The sequence below is a fragment of the Hemitrygon akajei genome, chromosome 9, assembly GCF_048418815.1.
Source record: "Hemitrygon akajei chromosome 9, sHemAka1.3, whole genome shotgun sequence".
NCBI classification, from domain to species: Eukaryota; Metazoa; Chordata; class Chondrichthyes; order Myliobatiformes; family Dasyatidae; genus Hemitrygon; species Hemitrygon akajei.
Window position 1 is genome coordinate 106721143 of NC_133132.1, and position 23856 is coordinate 106744998.

The 23856-nt window shown below is 41.6% G+C and overlaps 1 protein-coding gene across 1 annotated transcript in view; it reads right to left on the reverse strand.

Annotated features, from left to right (window-relative positions):
* Positions 1-23856, reverse strand: part of LOC140733433 (CUB and sushi domain-containing protein 1-like) — a 2013313-nt gene that overhangs the window by 79921 nt on the left and 1909536 nt on the right. The window lies entirely within an intron of this gene.

A 23856-nucleotide genomic window follows, 5' to 3' on the forward strand; every position in this document is an offset into this window, starting at 1 on the left:
GAACAGATGAATTCATGAGGGCATTTTAATGTTCCTACTCCTGTGCAGTTACAACAATGCCCATCACAAACTGAAGGAACAACACTCCATCTAAGAGAAGTGTGAATAAGTACATGGATTAGAGGGGTGAAAGGTTATGGTCCAGGCGTGGGTCAATGTGACAAGGCAGAATAATGGTTCAGCATGGATTAAATGGGCCAAAAGGCCTTTCTTGTACTGTAGTGCTCTTTGAGTCTACGACTCCATCTTCTGTCTGGGCATATTGTAGACTGTATGACTCTATAGAAAAGGCCATATCTTTATGTATTTTTATTTTTTTTTAATTTTAGAGATACAGCATGGTAACAAACCCTTCCAGTCCAACAAATCTGTGCTGTCCATTTACTTCTATGTGACCAATTAACTCATCTGTACATCTTGCGAATGTGGTAGGAAACTGGAGGAGATCCACACAGTCATGGGTTAAACGTACAAACTACTTACAGACAGCGGCAGGAATTGAACCTGGGTCACTGGTGCTGTCATAACTGCTTTGCTACCATGCTGCCCGAGTTCAGTCTTTCTTTCTGTCTGTATCAGAATCAACCATTTTAGTCTGTCATCATCTTGGCTAGGTTTTCACATTTTGTTTGTGTCATCCACAGCCTCATCAGTTATAAGGCTCTGTTCAAAGAAGCTTAATGTGCCTGTAACTGCCCCCATTAACCTATTTGATCTCACTCTATCAGAGATATTCCAGTTGTTATACCCATTCCTCCCCCACCTTCTCTGTTACAGAATATTCATAGAATCATAGAACACTATAGCTCATGAGCAGACTATTCAGCCCATCTCGTCCATGCCGATTTATTAATCTGCCTCGTCCTATTGACTCGCACCTGGATACAACCCTCTAAACACCTCCTATTCAAATTTCTCTTAAATGTTGAAATCAAACTTGCATCCAATACTTCCACTGGCAGCTCTTCCCACACTTTCAGCACCCTCTGAGTGAAGATGTTCTCCCTCATCTTCCCCTAAAACATTTCATCTTTCACCCTTAACACATGACCTCTAGTTCTAGTTCCACTCAAACACAGTGGAAAAAGTCTGCTTGCATTTACCCTATCTAAACCCCTCATAATTTTGTATACTTCTATCAATCTAATCTGATATTTCAAATCCAATATCTTAACTCTTACCCCTCAACAGATACTGCCTGTCCTGCTGAGTGTTCCCAGCATTTTCTGATGTTGCACTAGTCAAACAACTCCCCATCATGAGTAAACATTAAGCACCTTTTTCAATTCCCTCTGTTAGAGGAGGAGGATTTTCTTTGCCATAAATAAAAAAATTATAAACTCAGTGAAATATATTGCCTTAATAATTTTGGCACATACAGAACAAAGAAATTATTCATGCCACAATTTCCTCATTAAATTCTATGCAAGGAATCTGTAATACAAAACTGTGTAGAACAATTAAATTAGATGGATATTAATTTATTCACCACTTAAGGTCCCATATCTCTGAAGCAGCTTTCTAAAAGACACAGAAACATATTTTTCAAAATATAACAAACAAAATCACTTTGAAATTGTGTCTTTCTGCAGAAAATTAAATACACAGAATGGTTAAATACAGAAGCAAAACTTAGGTTGAATCCCTTATCACTGACCCTTATAGAATGCAGCTGAAAGCCCGAGAACAGTATCACCAAATGTCCTTATAAAACATTTTGAGGATCATCTGGAAGGTTGGATGCCCTGACAAAAGCATACTGGAGGAGGCCAACATGAACAGCATCTCCAGCATGATAGAGCAACACCAACTCCGATGGATAGGTCATATCATCCGGATGCCTCACTCACATCTCCCCAAATGGATTCTTTACTCGCAGTTGAAGAAAGGTCAGTGAGCCCCTGGTGGGCAATGGAAACACTTCAAAGATAACATCAAAATCAGCCTCCAGTAAGTTGCATTACATCTAAAAACTGGGAAGACTTAACACCCAATAGATGCAACTGGAGGAAATCTGTTCAAGAGTGAGCTGTGCATCATGTGCATGACCTTCGCTGTGCCGCAGCTGCGAAGGGGGAGAATGAAGAACTAAACCACTAACCACAGTCACCACTTACTCTTGCCCACACTGCACCAGAATATGTGGATTGTTGATTGGTCTCTACAGCCACCAATAGACAAACCTTTAGGAGAAGATCATACTTGACTCAAGTGATTGCACCACTATCAGTGGACACATAATACTCATTATGCCATAATCTTTGTTTTCTCTCATTAGAAGTCTTCCCATTTATCGTGACCTATCACACATAAAGCCCAGGCCTGCATGGAAAGAAAAGCAATTAAAATCCTGAACAGATAACATTTGTTCCTCAAATTGCATTAAGTACCATACTCCTCGTGCATTATTTCAAAGTCTGGATCAATAGTAAGATAGAAAATTAAATTTAAGATTTGGCCAACATTTTGTAAGAATCCCAGCAGTGCTTTGAAGCATGATGATAAATGTGTATAAATTAAACTGGGCACCACAGTAGCATAACTGTCTGTAAGGAATTTGTATGTTTTCCCCATGTACTGTGTGGGTTTCCTCCCAGTGCTCCGGTTTCCTGCCATGGTCCAAAGATGTATCTGTTAGTAGATTAACTTGTCATTGTAAATTGCCCTCGACTGGTCTAAGGTTAGACAGATGGCTTGCTGATCAGTGCTTATTCCACATTCATAACACCCTCTGAGGGAAGAAGTTCCCCACCCGCCAGCCACGTATATATAGTGTGGTGCTTCGGGGGGAAGGGGTTAGTTGACAGCCTGCTCCAGAATTCCTAGTAATCAGCACTACTTATTGTTCCTGTTTTAAAATACTTTTCTGGCCTTATGGTGCGATTTTCAAGTTTATATACTGTTACATTTCATTTTGGGTTATACAGTTATTCGCATGTGTGTTTGTGGGTCACCCTGACTGTAGCCGGGGTGTGTGATAATCACCTCCGGCATTTGTATGTGACTGAGTGGGTTCTCTCCCCGGGTCATAGCCCCCGGTCCGTTTTGTGCTTGTCACAATAAAAATGCCAGTTGAAAAAAAAATAAAGATGCCAATTGAGATAAACAAGCTTTTCTCACCTGTTATCATAGACAGAATGTTTGTCACAATATATTTTGGCTGATTAAGCATTTCAATGATTAAATACAGTTATATTTAAAAATCTCTTTATTGCATACCACGTGATACATGTGCTTCAGGTATACACCTGTATTTTTGGACTCCCTTGAATTTCTTGAATTAGTTTAGTATTCTGAAGTTACAAAAAAACACTTATAATTTTGTGAACACGAGGAAATCTGCAGATGCTAGAAATACAAGCAACACACACAAAATGCCGGTGGAACGCAGCAGGCCAGGCAGCATCTATAGGGAGAAGCACTGTCGACGTTTCAGGCCGAGACCCTTTGTCACGCTGCCTGGCCTGCTGCATTCCACCAGCATTTTGTGTGTGTTGCTTATAATTTTGTATACCTCTATGAAATCCACCCCCCCCCCCATTCCACTCCGCACCTGGGAATAATATCCTAACCTATTCAACCCTTCGGTGTGTGTGTGAGTGGGCAGGTGGGAAAGTGGAGAAGGGGCTGGTTTCTTTTGTTGTTGCTGCTTGTGTTATTCTGCTTATATCACGGGTATGTTATGTTGGCGCCAGATGTGTGGTGATATTTGCAGACCTTCCCCCAGCATATCCTTAGGTTGTGTTGGTTGATAACTGAAAAGGCACACTTCACTGTGATAAATAAATCTGAATCTCAATGGGCATAACTCAGTTCTTCAAGTCCTGGCACCATCTGTATAAATCGCTGCAGGACTGTTCTTACTCGAGTTTAGAAGAAAGAAGTGGACTTCACTGAAACCTGTAAGAATATCGAAAAGTCCAGATAGAATGGATGAGGGGAGGGTGTTTCATATTGTGGGGGGGGGGGGGGGTTAGGACCAGAGGTCAGAGTCTCTGAATAAAAGGATAGAGATGAGGAGGAATTTCTTTAGCCAGAGGGTGCTGAATCTGTGGAATTCATCATCACTGATAGCTGTGGAGGCTAAGTCACCGAATACATTTAAAGTGGAGGTTGATAGGTTCTTGATTAGTAGGGTCGCAAAATGTTACAGGAAAAAGGCAGGACAAGGGGGTTGAGGAGGAATATAAATCAGCGATGATGGAATGGTAGAGCAGAGTCGATAGGCTGAATGGTCTAATTCTGCTCCGCTGTCTGATGGTCTATGGTTTAAATTGTGTTTTAGTCAAAGAGAATCCTGCAATCATCAAAAATTTATTGGATTTGCCGTCATCTTGTAATCTATGTGGTCAGCTTTCCTTTCCCTTGTTGACAGTAAGCTAAAAGAAGCCGTGACTGCTTCCAGCCCCAGCATACACCAAAGCATTGCCACTATGACCTTGGATTCTATTGGCTCAGCACTTTACATCTTGCTCTGACATACCCTTACATGCAGCGGCCCACTGAGATTCAGGAATCTGATTGTTCCCCAGCATCTGGAATGAACTCTGCCCCCCTGCTGAGAGACCTTCTTCACCCCTTCTCGCAGTTTGTCCATCTGTCCATAACTTCTGTTTGTTCTCCCAGTCAGGCTGTATTCTCAGCTAGGGCCTACTGAAACCCCGGAAACAGCCCTGAATTGTGAAAATGACTTTCAAATTCTGAAACTGAAGACAGATTATAGAATCTGAAGGCAGAATACTGGGTTAATGGCAGGAATATTAGCAGTGTGGAGGAACAGAGGGATCTTGGTGTTTTCGTTCTTAGATACCTCAAAGTCGTGAGACTGAGTTCAAGAACTGTTAGGTAATGTTGTAGTTCTAAAATACTCTAGGTGAGGAGGAGTGATAGGCAGATAAGGGTGGGAATGATGTCAGAAAATGGAATTCAGTGTCACTCTCTTTCCTGGCTCGGAAAAAGGGTCCCAGACTTGAAGCAATTACTGTTTCTCTTTTTATAGAGGATCTTTGAAATGAGAATCTCTCAGCAGCCAGCCATTTCAATTCCACTTCTCGTACTCACAGTGACATGTCTGTCCAGAGCCTGCTCCACTTCCTATGCTCAAAAGTACCTCATGATGTTGCGCCGACCTTTTAACCTATTCTAACATCAATCTTATACTTCCCTCCTACATAGCCATCCATTTTTCTACCATCCATGTGCCTATCTAAGAGTTTTTTTAAAATGCCCCTAATGTATCTGCCTCTACATCCACCTGTACCAGCACATTCCACACAATCACACCTCTCTGTGTAAAAAACCTACCTCTTCCATCCCCATACTTTCTTCCACTCATCTTAAATTTTATGCCACCCCACATACTAGCCATTTCTACCTAAAGAAAATGTCACCAGCTATCCATTCAATTTTTACCTCCTATCATAGACACAAGAGATTCGGTAGATGCTGAAAACCCAGAGCAATACACACACACACAAATGCTGAAGGAACTCAGCAGGTCAGGCAGCATACATGAAGAGGAGTAAATAATTGATATTGCGGGCTGAGACCCTTCATCAATGCATGTGTTATGCCTTTTATTATCTCATCACCTCTCATCATCCTTCACTCCAAAGAGAAAAGCCCTAACTCACTCAAACTTTTCTCATAAGGTATGCTTTCTAATTCTTACACCATCCTGGTCAAATTCAAAAGCTTCAACATCCTTCCTATACAGAGGTAGCCATAACTGATTACAATATTCCATGATCTGTCTAATCAGAGTTTTATGGAGCTGCAACATAAAGCATAGCTCTTGAACACAACCTTCCATTTCAACTACTTTAATCATAACTTTGACCTGAAATGGAGCTCTGTCTCTTTCTACTTGTCCCTCTTTCTCAAATACTTCAAAATTCAAAATTGAAAGTATATCATCAAAGTCTATATTTTATTTTTATTTAGAGATACCACATGGTAATAGGCCTTTCTGGCCCAATGAGTCTATGCTGTCCCATTACACCCATATGACCAATGAACCTACTGGCACATACGCCTTCAGAATGTGGGTGGAAACTGGAGAAAAGTCACTCGGTCACTGGGAGAATATACAAACTCCTTGTGGAGAGTGGAGGGAACTGAGCCCAGGAGGCTAGCGCTGTAAAACATTGCTTTGATTGCTATGCGATTGCACCGCCCCAAGTACAACCATACGGTTCCCACAATTGAAATATCTCATACCAGAGGGGATGCATTTAAGGTAAGAGGAGGTAAGTTCAAAGGAGGTGTGAAGGGCAAGGTTTTTACACATAGAGAGGTGGATGTCTGGGCTAGTGGTAGAAGTAGATACAGTAGGGACTTTTAAGAGGTGTTTGAATAGACATGAGTGTGAGGAAAATGGAAGGATGTGGACATTGTGTAGGCAGAGGGGCCTAGTTAATTTGCCCATTTGATTACTAATTTAATTTGAATGGCACATCATTGTGGGCACAACTATGTTCTATGTACTACCTTGAGATTTATTTTCTTTGGAACCAAATTTATTATGCCTATTACCTCAACCGCTCAAGCCCTTGTGACTTCCATTTTATTCCAATCTGAAGTGGCTACTCATGGTTATTGTTCACTGGCCCCATTAACAGCACATTGTGTGTTCGATGTTTATTTTGAATGGGTTCCATGGTGTTTCTTTGTTTCATGGCTGCCTGTGGAAGGATGAATCTCGTGGTTGGTTACTGTATACTATCAGCACTGCAATAATAAATGTACTTTGAATATTTGAATCTTTAAATATTCCTGTTAGCTTGGACCAGTCTGGCCATTCCCCTCTGACCTCTTTCATTAACAAGGCATTTTCTCCCACAGAACTGCCACTCACTGGATGTTTTTTTTTTGTTTTTGCATGATTCTTTCTAAACTGTAGAAACTGTTGTGTGTGAAAATCCCAGGAGGTCAGCACTCTATTTGGTGTTCCATGATCAAAGCCACATAGATCACATTTCATCCTCATTCTGATGTTTTGTCTGAACAACAACTGAACCTCTTGACCAGGTATTCATATTTTTATGTATCGAGTTGTTGGCATGGATATTTGCATTAACAAGCAGGTGTACAGGTGAACCAAACAAAGTGGCCACTGAGTGTACATCAGCATTTCTTTTCTTGTGATTAACTTAAGAGTCATAAAATCATGACCGCACAGAAACAAGCTCTTCTGTTCAACTGCTCTATGCTGACCAATGTTTCCATTCACCCACATTTGGCCCATATCCCTCTCAAACGTTCCTGTCCATGAACATGCATAGGTACCTTTTATCTGTGCTAATATCTACTTCACAACTATTCCTGGATTCAATGTTTGCTAAATTTGTTAAACTACCCTCCAGTGTTCACTCAGTGGAAGACACACTGGACCAGGACAACATCCCATGCACCATCAATGCCAGTCAGGGACTTGGACTATATATTTTTTTGGTGACTGGATGTTTTTCTGCTATAATAGCCATGTGTGTTCAATATATGATGTGCTGTGGGCTGTGGGCTTTGCACCTTGGCTCCAGAGGAATGGTGTTTTATTTGGCTTTATTCATAAATGGTTGAATGATAATTAAACTTGAACTTCGATATTGCTACAAATATCTTACAAGAATAAACTGCAAAATGCCTTTCCATTCTTATGTTCACTGTCAATGTGATAAGCAGTATTTTAATACATTCTTTACAACCAATAGGATTATTGCCATCAAGGTGGCCGCCTGAGATAATACACTACCACAATAATTGTAGTACTTCCTTACACAACCCAAGCCTTACCTGTCCAGCAGCAGAAGATCACTACACTGTGGTTCTTCCCCACAGAGCCTTTGCAGTGGGGGCATCGACGTTCAGTGCATCCCTCAGCACGTACTCTTGAAGCCTGGAACATGCCAGTCAGCAGCATTCTTCTATGGACATCTTGCTGTGCTGGCAGAACTAAGGGCCTCTTACAACAAGTTGATGATGTGTCAGTAACAACTGATGCCTGTCTCTGTACGTGTGCCTGGGAAGAGCCAGTCCTCTGTGATGCAACTGTTGGGATGAACTGTGACACAGGTTCTTACATCTTTCCCAACACCCTCTAACCCTCTACCCTCTTCAGAAGCTGATAGTCAACAAAGAGGTCTCTCTCTCTCTCCCCCTCCCCCTCCCTCTCTCCCTCTCTGTCTCTCTTTAATTAACTGATTAGGAAACAATGTAAAGATTTTTTGAGACTGACATTCATTTCTTCCTTAAACCCTAGATAGGGAGCTAAACACAAGTAATTCAGGGGAGGTTTATTTGGAACTGAAATTATTTTTCATTTGACTACAAAAGTTATTGGAATGACAATTGTGTGTGGGTGTTTATAGATTACTCGATTTCTTTTAATGGCTCTGATGTTTTGCCGAGCAGAAAATTACCTGAAAAATTTGCATTGCAGAACCAAAGGGCATACCTACAGCTCTCGCATGCACCAACAAGTCCGCTAATAGGTTTATCAGCCAGTTGTTAATTATGTGTCTGAATCATTATATTCAAAACCCAAGCCTCTAGAAAATAATACCATCTGGGAAACAAAAAAAAACCTTAGGTTTGTCAAAGCAAATTAATTTATTAATCTGTTATGTGATATTATCGGTGCTCTTTTTGCAAAGATAAATATTAGTTAACAGTTTGGAAAGTTACAGGTAGGTTGAGCAAACAAGTTGGAGCAGCTCAAGAGGGTGGCTTATCTTCACCTCTGCGGAGCTGTCAAAGTCAAAGCAGATTGTATGTACACTCTGAGGCCACTTTTTAGGTATACCTGTACACCTGCTCATTAATGCAAATATCTAATGAGCCAATCACGTGACAGAAACTCAATGTATAAAAGCATGCAGACAAGGTCCAGAAGTACAGTTTTTGTTCAGACCAAACATCAGATTGGAAAGAAATGTGATGTAAATGACTTTGACCATGGAATGATTTTTTTTTGTGCCAGACGGAGTTATTCGAGCATCTCAGAAACTCCTGATATTCTCTGATTTTCACAGAGAACATTCTCTGGAGTTTACAGAGAATGGTGTAGAAAACAAACAAAATACGTGTAGTGAGTAGCAGTTCTGTAGGCGAAAACGAGAGAGCTCAGAGGAGAATGATTCAAGCTGACAGGAAGGCAACAGTCACAAATAACAACGTATTACAACAGTGATATGAAGAAGGGCATTTCTGAACACACAACATATTGAACCTTGAACTGGATGAGCTACAGCAGTGGAGGACCACAAACTTACACACAGTGGTCACTTTATTTGGTACAGGAGTTATCTAATAAAGTGGCCACCAAGTATATTTCACCATATACTGTGGTGAAATTCATTTTCTTACAGGCATTTACAGGAAAATAAAGAAATGTAATAGAATTTATAAAAAAACGTAAACAAAGACAGACAAAAGAAGGCAAATGGTGCAAATTTTAACTAAATAAATAGAGTACTGAGAACATGAGGTGCAGTGTTCTTAAAAGTGAGTATATAGGTTTGGAATCATTGAGGTGAGTGTCAAAAACTGACACTACGTTGATTTTGTATTGTCATGTGTCCCGAGGTACAGCGAAAATCTTGTTCTGCATACCGTCCAATACAGATCATTTCATTACATCAGTGTGTTAAGGTAGTACAGTTATAGAGAAAGTGCAGTTCAGGTTGACAAAGTGCAAGGCCATGACGAGGTAGACTGTGAGATTAAGATTCTTTCTTATCATAAAATCGATCTATTCAATAGGCTTATACCAGTTGGGTAGAACCTGCCCTTGAGCCTGGTGGTACGTGTTGTAAGGCCTTTATATCCTCTACCCAACGAAAGGTGAGAGGAGAGACGATGTCCAGGGTGGGTTGGATCTTTGATTATGTTGGCTGCTTTTGATGAGGCAGCAAGAAGTGTAGACAAATTCCATGGTGCGTAGGCTGGTTTCTGTGATGTGCTGAGCTGTGTCTACAACTAACTGCAATTTCTTGAAACCACATTCAGAACAGTTGCCGTACCAAGGCATGATGCACCTGGTACGACAACTGTTAGGATGCCCTCTATTTTACATGAAAGGGGATGTTCCAAATGTCTAGGCAGAGTAGAAGTGCTGGTGCATTGTCTTGGCCATGGCATCCACATACTTGGATGAGGACAGACTACTGGTGATGTCCATTTCTGGGAACTTGAAGTTTTCAACCTTTTTGAGCTCAGCACTATTGAAGCAAACAGCAGTGTATGCACTGCCCACTTTCCAAATCCTTACGAAAGGTGTCACATCTTGAAATGATTCTGAAAGCAGCACACCAAATCAATGAGGATAATCATCACCTTGTCTTTGTGTTATAGTTTCAGCATGTTTAAGATATAGAGTGTAGAAAGTCTCTAGGATGAAGGAAATTAATGGAAATTGATTTGTAACAGGTGGCTTATTGCTCAGACTTTCCATTAATGAATGGTTTAGACTTTGGAATTATAGAGTCACACAGTCATAGGGAGATGAAACACAGAAGATAACACTCCTCATGACCCTACACCAAACATCAAACACCTATTTTCATTATTCCCATTTTTAATTAAAATATAATTTCCACATTTGCAGACTACATAAAACTGAGTGGAAAGTTAATGCTGAGGATGCAGCACAGTAGCATAGAGGTAAGCACAATGCTTTACAACACCAGCAACCACTGACTGAGGTTCAATTGCTGCCACTCTCTGGAAGCAGTTAGTATGTTCTCCAAATGACCACATGAATTTCCTCCATGTCCTCTGGATTCCTCCCACATTCCCAAGGGATTAGCATAAGAGGGTTCTGGGCGTGCTATTTTGATGCTGGATGAATGGCAACAGCACAACCACTGCTAATTTGATTTGATGCAAATGATGCATTTCACTGCATGCTTTGTTACACATGCGACAAAGAAAGCTAATCTTTATCTTTATAGTGGCATATAGCCAGAAAAGGACAATAGGGCATTGAGAAGATACATCAATAGGAAGAAAGCAGCGATCATTTGCAACACAGTGACTGAACCGAACTGACTGTGCAGGTAAGGAAAGGCTGGATTAATCTGTGAGAGAGAATGCACATAATGAAAGATACACAGAGGATGCTACCAACTGATTGAAATAGGGTGTCCATTGCTTTGCTGTGTACTCTCTGAAAATTATGTAATTTTACTTTTAATTTCAGAATTGCAAGACTATTGACATCTCAAACATTTCTCAGGTTGGCTTATTTGCCATTTTACCAAACTGTTTCCATCCGTGGGATTGGAGGACATCCTCTGTTGGTTGGGGTTGACCGTGGATGTTGCGTCCTAGTAGTCTATGTGATACGCAAGCAAGGGCAGCACAGTAGTGTAGTGGTGAGCACAACACTTTACAGCACAGATGACCCGGCTTCAATTCCTGCTGCTGCCTGTAAGGAGTTTGTACATTCCCTCTGTGACTGTGTGGGTTTTCTCCGGGTGTTCTGATTTCCTCCCACAGTCCAAAGACGTATTGGTTGGTAGGTTAATTGGTCATGGTAAATTGTTCTGTGATTCGGCTAGAATTAAACTGGGGAATTGCTGGCCGGCATGGCTCGAAGGGCCTATTCTGTGCTGTATCTCAGTAAACAAATAAATACAGAGAGCAAGCTGTTGCCCACGCAGCAGGCTCCCCCTCTCCACCCAGCTGATGAATCCAAAAGAACAGCAGGGACCAATACAGTTTGCATCAGCAATGTTGCAGACATTTCCAGTCAGTGTTGAACTCAACATTGGACTGCCCTAGGGACTCCAGCTCCCGATTTTTCCTCTGGGTTTACTCCTGAAGCCTTCCCCATGAATGGATGTAGCTGCAATGCAGTGGAGGTTTGAAATTTCTTTCTCCTAAATGAGCTGTCAATTATGGCTGAGGGGCCCCAACTGCCCATAGTGACTGGTTTTAAGGCACGAGTATCCCACATTTGCCCCTTATTCTGTCAATAGAAACAGTTCCGCTGGGCATAGTGACTAAGCCTCACATGAAGGCCAGGAGCTGGGCTTGGTTGTCAGAGGCTATTTGAGACACATGTCATTTATATGTAGAGAGAGCTCATCCCCACTGCCCTCCACCAGCTATAACATCTTTAAGGAAGTTACATAAGTGGGGTTGTAGGTAAAAAAATAAAACTTTTTAACAGTCTTTGATAGGATCACGGATAGCTGCTTTCTGATTTCTGTCCAGCTATTATGGTTATTTTGTGTCATTAAAAATAAAAAGTTAAATTTCCCCAATACTTTAATAAAACAAGATATAAAATAAGTGACATTTAATTTAATATTAAACAGCAAGTAATTCTTCCCAAGAGACAAAAATATATCCATTTAATGTTTTCATTTATGACTTGTCTTATTGCTGCAGTATTTTGGAAAACATCAGAAGATTGAAGAATCATTGAGATTTACCTCAAGTCTTTTAACTACACTGGGCAAGAAGTACTCACAACGCGAGTCAATGTAAATCCAAAACCAACTTTCATCTACTACACATGCAAAATAAAATGTGTAAGTCCCATCCAATATAGTCTGGATGACATAATTGCATTAACAAGCAAGTGTACCAGTGTACCTAATAAAGTGGCCACAGAGTGTGATGTTAGTGTGTGTCCCTAATGTTATACACAGAAAAAAACTGAGGATTTGTGCACTCCCTGTAAACGTTCAAAGGTGTTGTAAGTTTTAACTCCTTCCCAGAGAAAGCAATGAAATTTAAGTATTGTTTTAAATTTTTAATGAAAAACATGTTCTTTCCCTCCCCCTTGAATTTGTTTTCCGTATCTGAAAGATCATAAGACCATAAGACATAGAAGCAGAATTGGGCCAGATAGCCCATCAAGTGTTCTTGGCCATTCTGTCATGACTGATTTAATATCCCTTTCAACCCAATTCTCCAGCCCTTTTCCCCATAATTTTTCACGCTCTTTTTAATCAGGAACCTATCAACCTCTGCTCTAAGTACATCCAAAGAACTGGCCTCCACAGCTGTCTGTTGGAATAAACTTCACAGATTCACTATCTTCTGGCTAAAGAAAATCTTACTTATCTCTGTTCTAAAGAGATTACATTGTATTCTGAGGCTGTACCTTCTGGTCTTAAACTCCAACACTATGGGAAATATTCTCTCCACATCTATAGACAATAGACAATAGACAATAGGTGCAGAAGTAGACCATTCGGCCCTTCGAGCCTGCACCGCCATTTTGAGATCATGGCTGATCAATTCCTATCAATACCTGGTTCCTGCCTTGTCCCCATATCCCTTGATTCTCCTATCCATAAGATACCTATCTAGCTCCTTCTTGAAAGCATCCAGAGAATTGGCCTCCACTACCTTCTGAGGCAGTGCATTCCAGACCCCCACAACTCTCTGGGAGAAGAAGTTTTTCCTTAACTCTGTCCTAAATGACCTACCTCTTATTCTCAAACCATGCCCTCTGGTACTGGACTCTCCCAACATCTGGAACATATTTTCTGCCTCTATCTTGTCCAATCCCTTAATAATCTTATATGTTTCAATCAGATCCCTCTCAATCTCCTTAATTCCAGCGTGTACAAGCCCAGTCTCTCTGACCTCTCTGCGTAAGACAGTCCAGACATCCCAGGAATTAACCTCGTGAATCTACGCTGCACTTCCTCTACAGCCAGGATGTCCTTCCTTAACCCTGGAGACCAAAACTGTACACAATACTCCAGGTGTGGTCTCACCAGGGCTCTGTACAAATGCAAGAGGATTTCCTTGCTCTTGTACTCAATTCCCTTTGTAATAAAGGCCAACATTCCATTAGCCTTCTTCACTGCCTGCTGCACTTGCACATTCACCTTCAGTGACTGATGAACAAGGACTCCGAGATCTCTTTGTATTACTTCCTTACCCAACTCTATACAGTTCAGATAATAATCTGCCTTCCTGTTCTTACTCCCAAAGTGGATAACCTCACACTTATTCACATTAAACGCCATCTGCCAAGTATCTGCCCACTCACCCAGCCTATCCAAGTCACCCTGAATTTTCCTAACATCCTCATCACGTCACACCGCCACCCAGCTTAGTATCATCAGCAAATTTGCTGATGTTATTTTCTATGCCTTCATCCAAATCGTTAACGTAAATGGTAAACAGCTGTGGTCCCAATACCGAGCCCTGTGGCACCCCACTAGTCACCACCTGCCATTCCGAGAAACAACCATTCACCGCTACCCTTTGCTTTCTATCTGCCAACCAGTTTTCTATCCATGTCAATGCCTTCCCCCCGATGCCCTGAGCTTTGATTTTACCCACCAATCTTCTATGTGGGACCTTATCAAATGCCTTCTGAAAATCGAGGTACACTACATCCACTGGATCTCCCCCGTCTAACTTCCTGGTTACATCCTCGAAAAACTCCAACAGATTAGTCAAGCATGATTTACTTACTCTACTTAGACCTTTCAAAATTTGATAGGCTTTAATGAGATCCTTCCTCATTCATCTAAACTCCAGTGAGTACAGGCCCAGAGCCATCAAACACTCTTCATACATTAATCCTTTCAATCCTGGAATATTTCTTGTGAATTTCTATTCCAATGTCAACACACCTTTTCTTAGTTAAGACTGATTCCCATATTCCAAATGTGATCTGACCAATGCATTATAAAGCCTCAGCATTACATTCTTGCTTTTATATTCTAGTCAATTTGTAAAGCAAACTACCACAGAAGGTTCACAGACAAGTGCAAGTTTATTGGATGGCTCATCACAGACACATGATTCTGCAGATGCTGGAATTCTTGAGGAATGCACATAAAATTCTGAAGGAACTCAGCAAGTCAGGCAGCTTTTATGGAGAAGAATAATGAGGTGATGTTTTGGGCTGTGCTCTGCATCAGGATTTAAAGGGAAGGTGGCAGAACCCAGAAGTCTTGTTGTTTGTTATGCTTTAAGTCCAGAAGAAAAGAGTTGGTTGGGAAAGAAGCCACTCCTTTCCCCTGATCTTAGACCATAGACCATAAGATATAGGAGCAGAAGTAGGCTATTCGGCACATCGAGTCTGCTCCGCCATTCAAACACGGGCTGATCCAATTCTTCCAGTCATCCCCACTCCCCTGCTTTCACCCCATACCCTTTGATGCCCTGGCTAATCAGGAACATACCTATCTCTGCCTTAAACACACCCAGTGACTTGGCCTCCACAGCTGCCGTGGCAACAAATTCTACAGATTTACCACCCTCCAACTAAAGTAATTTCTACACATCTCATTTCTAAAAGGATGCCCTTCATTCCTGAAGTTGTGCCCTCTTGTCCTGGACTCCCCTACCATGGGAAATAACTTTGCCATATCTAATCTGAACTCCAGGGAATACAGCTCAAGAGTTGCTAGATGTTCCACACATGGTAACCCTTTTATTCTTGGAATCATTCTTGTGAATCTTCTCTAAACCCTCTCCAATGTCAGTATATCCTTTATAAAATAAGGAGCCCAAAACTGCACACAATACTCCGAGTGTGGTCTCATGAGTGCATTATAGAGCCTCAACATCACATCCCTGCTCTTATATTCTATACCTCTAGAAATGAATGCCAACATTGCATTCGCCTTCTTTACTACCAACTCAACCTGGAGGTTAACCTTTAGGGTATCCTGCACAAGGACTCCCAAGTCCCTTTGCACCTCTGCATTTTGAATTCTCTCCCTATCTAAATAATAGCCTGCCTGTTTATTTCTTCTACCAATGTGCGTGATCATACATTTTCCAACATTGTATTTCATTTGCCACTTCTTTGCCCATTCCACTAAACTATCTAATTCATTCCGCAGGCTCTCTGTTTCCTCAGCACTACTTGCTCCTCCACCTATCTTTGTATCATCAGCAAATTTAGCCACAACTTCATTAATACCGTAGTCCAAATCATTGACATACATCGTAAGAAGCAGCGGTCCCAACACTGACCCCTGTGGAACTCCACTGGTAATCGGCAGCCAGCCAGAATAGGATCCCTTTATTCCCACTCTCTGTTTTCTGCTGACCAGCCAATGCTCCACCCATGCTAGTAATTCCATGCTACTCAGCCTCATGTGCAGCACCTTGTCAAAGGCCTTCTGAAAATCCAAGTACACCACATCTACTGCATCTTATTTGTCTACCCTGCTTATAATTTCCTCAAAGAATTGCTATAGGTTTGTCAGGCAGGACTTCCCTTTCAGGGAACCATGCTGGCTTTGGCCTATCTTGTCGTATGCTTCCAGGTACTGCATAATCTCATCCCTAACAATAGATTCCAACAACTTCCAAGCCACTGATGTCAGGCTAACAGGTCTATAGTTTCCTGCTGCCCTCCACCTTTCTTAAATAACGGAGTAACACTTGCAATTTTCCAGTCATCCGGTACAATGCCAGAATCTACCGATTCTTGAAAGATTGCTGTTAATGCCTCCGCATTCTCTCCGGCTACTTCCTTCAGAACCCAAGGGTGCATTCCATCAGGTCCAGATTCATCCACACTCAGACCATTAAGCTTCCTGAGTACCTCCTTAGTCGTAATGTTCACTGAACAATATTCACTTCCCTGACACTCTTGAATGTCCAGTATACTGCAGATGTCTTCTACTGTGAAGACTGATGCAAAATATGCATTCAGTTCCTCTGCCATCTCAGCATTTCTCATTACATTATTTCCAGCATCATTTTCTATTGTCCAATATCTACACTCAACTCTTTACCCTTTGTATACTGAAAAAACTTATAGTATCTTCTTTGATATTAGTCACCAGCTTCCTTTCATAATTCATCTTTTCCTTCCCATTGACTTTCTTAGTTTCCTTCTGCACATTTTTAAAAGCTCCCCAAATCCTCTACCTTCCCACTAGCTCTGGCTTGTTTGTATGCCCTCTCTTTTGCTTTTACTTTGGCTCTGACTTCACTTGTCAGCCACGGTAGTGTCCTTCTTCCCTTTGAAAGTTTTTTCTTATTTTGTCCATATCTGTCTTGTACTTCCCTCATTTTTCACAGAAACTCCAGCTGTTGCTGCTCTGCTGTCTTTCCAGTCAGCTTTAGCCAGTTCCCCTCTCATGCCATTGTAATTTCCTTTATTCCACTGAAATACCAACACATTGGATTTTGTTTTTTCCCTCTCAAATTTCAATGTGAACTCGATCATATTGTGATCACTGTTCTCTATGGGTTCCTTAGCCTTCAGCTCTCTTATTACCACTGGATCATTGCACAACACCCAATCCAGCACAGCCGATCTCCTATTGGGCTCAACATCAAGCTGTTCTAAAAAGCCATCCCTTAGACATCCTATAAATTCTCTCTCTTGGGGTCCAGTACTGACCTAGTTTTCCCAATCCACTTTCATGTTAAAATTCCAAATGATTATCATGACATTGACTCTCTGACATGCCGTTTCTACTCCTATGGTAATTTGTAATCCACATCCTGGCTGCTGTTTGGAGGCCTGTCATTTCTTAACTAACCCATAGAGTCTCTACATTTGCCAGTCCTATGTTATCTCTTTCCAATTATGTAATATTATTTCTTATACACAGAGCCGCACCACCTCCTCTGCCTATTAACCTATCTTTCTGATATACTGTATATCTTTGTACGTTCAGCTCCCAATGGCAGCCATCCTTTAGCCAAGTTTCAGAGTTGGCCACAACATCATATTGCCAATCTGTAGCTGAATTTCAAAATCATCCATTTTTATTCCTTATGCTGCGTGCGTTCAAATACAACACTCTCAGTCCAGTATTTGTTGCTTTCTGTTTTAACTGCACCACGCCTCTCTTGCCCAGTAACTCATGCCACTGGCTTTGATTAAGCCTCATCTCCTGCCTGCTCTTTCTGTAATCTTTGTTGCATGCTTTCTTTGATTTATTTCTGTTTTCCCCTTCCTCAGCCCTATCACTTCGGTTCCCATCCCCCTGCCAGGTTAGCTTAAACCCTTGCTAACTGCTCTGTTAAACATGCCTGCTAGGATATTGAACCCCTTTGGGTTCAGGGGTAAGCCATCTTTTTTTTACAGGTCGTACCTCCCCCAGAAGAGGCCCCAATGATCCAGAAATTTGAATCCCTGCCCCCTACTCCAGTCTCTCAGCCACACATTAATACGCCTGATCACGCTGTTCTTGCACTCACTAGCACGTGGCACAGGCAGCAATCCTGAGATTACTATCCTAGAGGTCCTGCCTTTCAGCCTCCTACCCAACTCACTGAATTCTCTCTTCAAGACCTCCTCCCTTTTTCTACCTATGTCATTGGTACCAACATGTACCAAGACTTCTGGCTGTTCACCCTCTCCCTTCAGAATACTCTGCACCCAATCTGAGACATCCCGTACCCTGGCACCTGGGAGGCAACACACCATGTGGGTATCTCTATCAGGCTGACAGAACCTCCTGTTCGTTCCCCTCACAATGGAATCCCCTATGACTACCACATTCCTCATCTTCCTCTTTCCCTTCTGCACCACGGAACCAGGCTCAGTGCCAGAGACCCGAATGCCATGGTCGTCCTCTGTCAGGTCACCCCCCTCAACAGCATCCTGTGGTGAACTACATATACCTGTCTGGACACGCCCCCCCCCACCCCGCTGACTGCTCCTGTGGCTCCTCCCACGGCCTGGTATAAAGGCGATTGGAGCCTGAGCCCCGGCCTCAGTCTCCAGGATGTAGTGTGGTGGTCAATTGCTGCTTGTTCTTTCTTCCAGCCAATAAAAGCCTATATCTTGCCTCTCGTCTCCGAGAGTTATTGATGGTGCATCACATCCAAAACAAGATAACGATTACTGAGGGGGATGGCCACAGGGGTGCTCGCTACTGTCTGAGCTCTTCACATCCCTTCCCTGACAGTCACCCACTTATCTAACTCCTGCAGCCTCAGGGTGACGAACTCCCTCTAGCTGCTCCCTATCTCCTGATCACTCTCCCTATTAAGCTGTAGGTCATCGAGCCGCAGCTCCAGGTCTTTAACACGGTCTCTCAGGAGCTGCATCTCGGTGCACCCGGCACAGATGTGGCCATCTGGGAGACTGGAAGACTCCCAGGATTCCCACATCCGACACCCAGAGCAAAATACTAACCCTACTGACGTGCTCTCTATTCCTCAAAAAAAATGCAAAGAAAAACCATTAAATATTATAATGAGACACATGCTGAACGATAAAATAAGCTATTAGAATGATTGCAGTAAACTGGAAAGAGTGCAGAAAAGATTCACAAGGACATTACAGCGACTGGGGAGCATGGGTATGGGGAGAGGCTGATCGTTTTGAAAGGGACTGTGGGGTGACCTTTCAGAGATTTGTAAAATCATGAGGGTTGTGGATAAGACAGGTGGACACGGCCTTTTCCCTGGAGTCCAAAATTAGGAGGCATAGGTTTAAGGTGAGAAAGGGAAGATTTTTTCCCCTGAAAGAGTGGTCGGTGTATAGAACAAGGATATGGTAAAGTTCAAATTTTGAAGTAATTTTATTATCAAAGTATGTTTATGTCACCATATAGTACCCTGAGATTCATTTTCTTGTCAGCAATCACAGTAAAACAAGAAATACAATGGAATCAATGAAAACTACGCACCAAGACTGACAATCAACAATTGTGTAAAAGAAGATTATCTGTGCAAATTAAAAAAATAATACTGATAAAGATGGGTACAGTTCCAATGTTTGAAAATTGGACAGGTTCATGGGTTAGAAATCTTTAGAGAAATATGGGCTAAACACAGACAAATGGTCTTGTCTATTTAAGACTATATTTGGATGCGTTGGTCAAAAGGACCTGCTTTGCTCCTGTATAACTGTAACTTCAAATGCATGCTATGAAAGATCAGGATTAGCTGCTGCTAGTCAACGCACATCACAATAACTTGGTACAAACACTGGCCAGCCTTAGTCACAGAGGTTCAGTTATCAGGATGTTGTTGGAATTTGCCCTCATCCCACAAAAAATGTTTGACTGGCAGAGAACATCACACAATTCACAGCACCAGCTGTTAAGTGAGGGTTAATGTGAAGCTGGAGATTTGAGAAAAAAATTGCATCTGTCAGCACAAGTGCATCCAAGCCTGAGAAATCATAAAACTAGTCTTCCTGGAATATGTATGATTAGATCTGGACAATTCTGTGACCTGCCGTTCCATTAGTTATTTGGAGAAACAGCAAATTTGAAAGTTGTTGTGCTGAACAATTCAATTATGCATTCAGCATATGAAAACTAAATGCTTAATAAACATATGAAATTTATATGCAAGGTTAAACTCTAGAGGGGTTACTTTGATCTTCAATGGATGCAATCTCACTAGCTCTTCACTTGGCTTTGGACATCAACATTATCTAAATCCAGCTGCTGTTTATTGAATACAGCTCAACATTCAACACCATCATTCTCTTAGTACTAATCAATAAGCTTCAAGACCTGGGCCTCTGTACCTCCCCCTGCAACTGGACTTCCGCATCAGGAGACAACAGTAAGTGCAGATTGGAAATTACTTCTCTTCTTTATGGAAAGTCAACACTGGTGCACTTCGAGGATGCATGCTTAGCCCACTGCTCTATTTTCTCCACACTCATGACTGTGTGGTTAATCACAGCTCAAACACTCTCTATAAATTTGACAAACACATAACTATTGTCAGAATTTCAAATGGTGACAAGGAAGTATACAGGAAGCATGTAAACATAGAAAACCTACAGCACAATACAGACCCTTTGGCCCACAATGCTATGCCGAACATGTACTTACCTTAGAAATTACCTCGGGTTACCCATAGCCCTCTATTCTTCTAAGCTCCAAGTACCTATCCAGGAGTCTCTTAAAAGATCCTATCGTATCCACCTCCACCACTGTCGCCAGCATTCACCATTCCATGCACTCATCACTCTCAGCATAAAAAAACTTACCCCAGACATCCCCTCTGTACCTACCTCCAAGCACCTTGGAGTGAGATATACTCGTGTTAGCCATAGGAGTGAGATAGATCAGCAAATTGAGTGGTGTCACAGCTACAACTCCCGCCAGTAAGACCAAGGAGTTGATTGTGAATTTCAGGAAGGGGAAATTGAGAGAACATCCACCAATCCTCATTGAGCGGAAAGGGTGAACATCTTCAACATCTTAGAGGATCTTTTCCTGGACCCAGCATATTGATGCAATTACAAAGAAGGCATGGCAGCAGCTATTTTACATCAGGAGTTTGAGAAGATTTGGCATGTTATCAAAAACTCCAACTAAGTTCCACATTTGTGCCATGAAGAACATTCTGACTGGTTGTATCATCATCTTCTAGTATGGGAAAGCCACTGCATCACTGCACTGGCGTGTTGGGGAGGAAGCATTAAGAAGAGGGATGCCTCACGTCTTAATAAGCTGGTAAGGAAGGCGGGCTCTGTCGTGGGCAAAGTACTGGAGAGTTTAACATCGGTAGCTGAGCGAAGGGCGCTGAGTAGGCTACGGTCAATTATGGATAACTCTGAACATCCTCTACATAGCACCATCCAGAGACAGAGAAGTAGTTTCAGCGACAGGTTACTATCGATGCAATGCTCCTCAGACAGGATGAAGAGGTCAATACTCCCCAATGCCATTAGGCTTTACAATTCTACCGCCAGGACTTAAGAACTTTTTAAAAGCTATTATTAATGCTTTTTGAGATAGTGATTTAGATGCATATCATATTTTTTACTGAGTTAAGTATTGTATGTAATTAGTTTTGCTACAACAAGTGTATGGGACATTGGAAAAAAAGTTGAATTTCCCCATGGGGATGAATAAAGTATCTATCTATCTATCTACATGATCAGAAAAAGTTGCAGAGGGTTGCAAATTCAGCCAGCTTCATCATGTGCAGTAGCCTCAACAATCTTTTGGTCTTCTATTTTCATGTTCATTTTTATGTTCATGTTTATTTTACACTTTTATCCTATTGTAAAGCACATTGAATTACATTGTCTGTATGAAAAAATACTCTATAAATAATGTCATTACTATCTTCAAAAGGCAGTGCTTCGAGAACGCAGCACACCCTCATCACCTAGGACATGCCCTCTTCTTATTACTACCATCAGGAAGGCTTTACAAACAACTTCTCCTCTCCCCTGTCAGATTTCCGAGTGGCCCATGAACCCTAGGTTGGCATTCCTCTTATACACTATTTCTGAAGTAGTGATTATTATGTATTGCATGGTACTGCTGTCATAAAACAACAAACAAAGGTGGTGGTACAGGAGCTTTAAGACACATACTCAGCATTTCAAAAACAGCTTCTTCCCCTCCAGCATCAGATTTCTGAATCATCCATGAATCCATGAACACCACCTCTTTATTTTGCTTTCTCTTTGAACTATTCATTCATCTTTTATATTTCTTATTATAACTTAATAGTTTATGTCTTGCACTGTACTGCTGCTGCCGAACAACAAATTTCAAAACACAGGTTCGGATTCTGATTCTGAGATGCAGTCTGTTGGACAATGCCAAGCAAAATCATTCCAATGAATCCTGAAACATAAGAATAGTTCAGCTGTAGTCCATTTTGGAATTTTTTTGTCTAAGTGCAGCGGATAGAAGAAAATGCAATTGAAGCAAAATAGGCATGCCTGCCCCAAATCCTCCAATCAATACTACATTTAATGTGACCAATATAAAGCTCTGATATAGAGTTCATTAGTTCTTCACAGTTTAATTGTCTTAATTACAAGTTCAAGGTTATTGTCATCCAATTATACTTCTATACAACCAAATGAAACAATGCTCCCACAAAACATATATCACACACAGAGCAATTCAATATAATTCAAAATGCATGTAGTGTGCAGCCCAGGTAAACAGTAAGCAATAAATAGAAACTAGCTTGCTGTCGTAGTGATGAAACCTCAGTGGTAGCAGGGTATTCATTTGTCTCAAAGCCTAGAGGAAGAAGTCGTTTCCTAGTCTGGCAGCCCTTTCTGATGATAGTGGGTCAAGAGATTGTGGAAATGATGGTAGGGATCCTCAACAATGCTCCGTGCCCTTTGTCTACCATGCTCCTGATAGATGTCACAAAAATTGGAGAGAGAGAGACCCCACTGATCTACTTGGTGGTTTTTACTATCCTCTGTAGGGTTTTGAGGCCAGATACCTTGCAGCTTTTACACCACACAAAGATGCAGCCAAGCATGATGCTTTCAATGGTGCTCCTATAGAAAGCTGTTGGAACGGGCATGAGGATTTGTGTGTGCCTCAATTACCTCAGCTGCTGTGCTTTCTTGACTAGTGAGGAGGAGAGATCATCTGCTATGTGCACAACAGGGAATATTGTGCTCTTCACTTTCTCCATGGCAGAGCTATTGATGTGTAATGGAGAGTAATGAATAACTATGCCAAGTTTATCACTGCTGTCCCCCATCAAAGCCCCTGAGCACCAACACCGAGAACTCATGGGGAGAGCTGTACATTATGATCAACTCTCAACAAAACTAGCATCTGGATGGTCTCCTCATAATTGCATGAGCCTTTAATCATGTTACTTTTTGTATGATGGTCTCGGCCTGAAACATCGATTGTTTATTCCCCTCTATAGAGGCTGCTAAGCTCCTCCAGCATTTTGCATGTGTTGTTTTGGATATCCAACATCCACAGGATCTCCAATGCTTATGTTATATATTGTGTTTTTTATGCTGAATATGTTGTTTTATGCTGCATTGGATCTGGAGTAACAATCATTACCATAAGATGACAAGAACATACGATATAGGAGCAGAATTAGGCCATTTGGCCCATTAAGTCTGCTCTGTTATTCCATCATGGCTGATTAATTATCTCTCTCAACCCCATTCTCCTACCTGCTAAGAGACTATCAACCTCCACT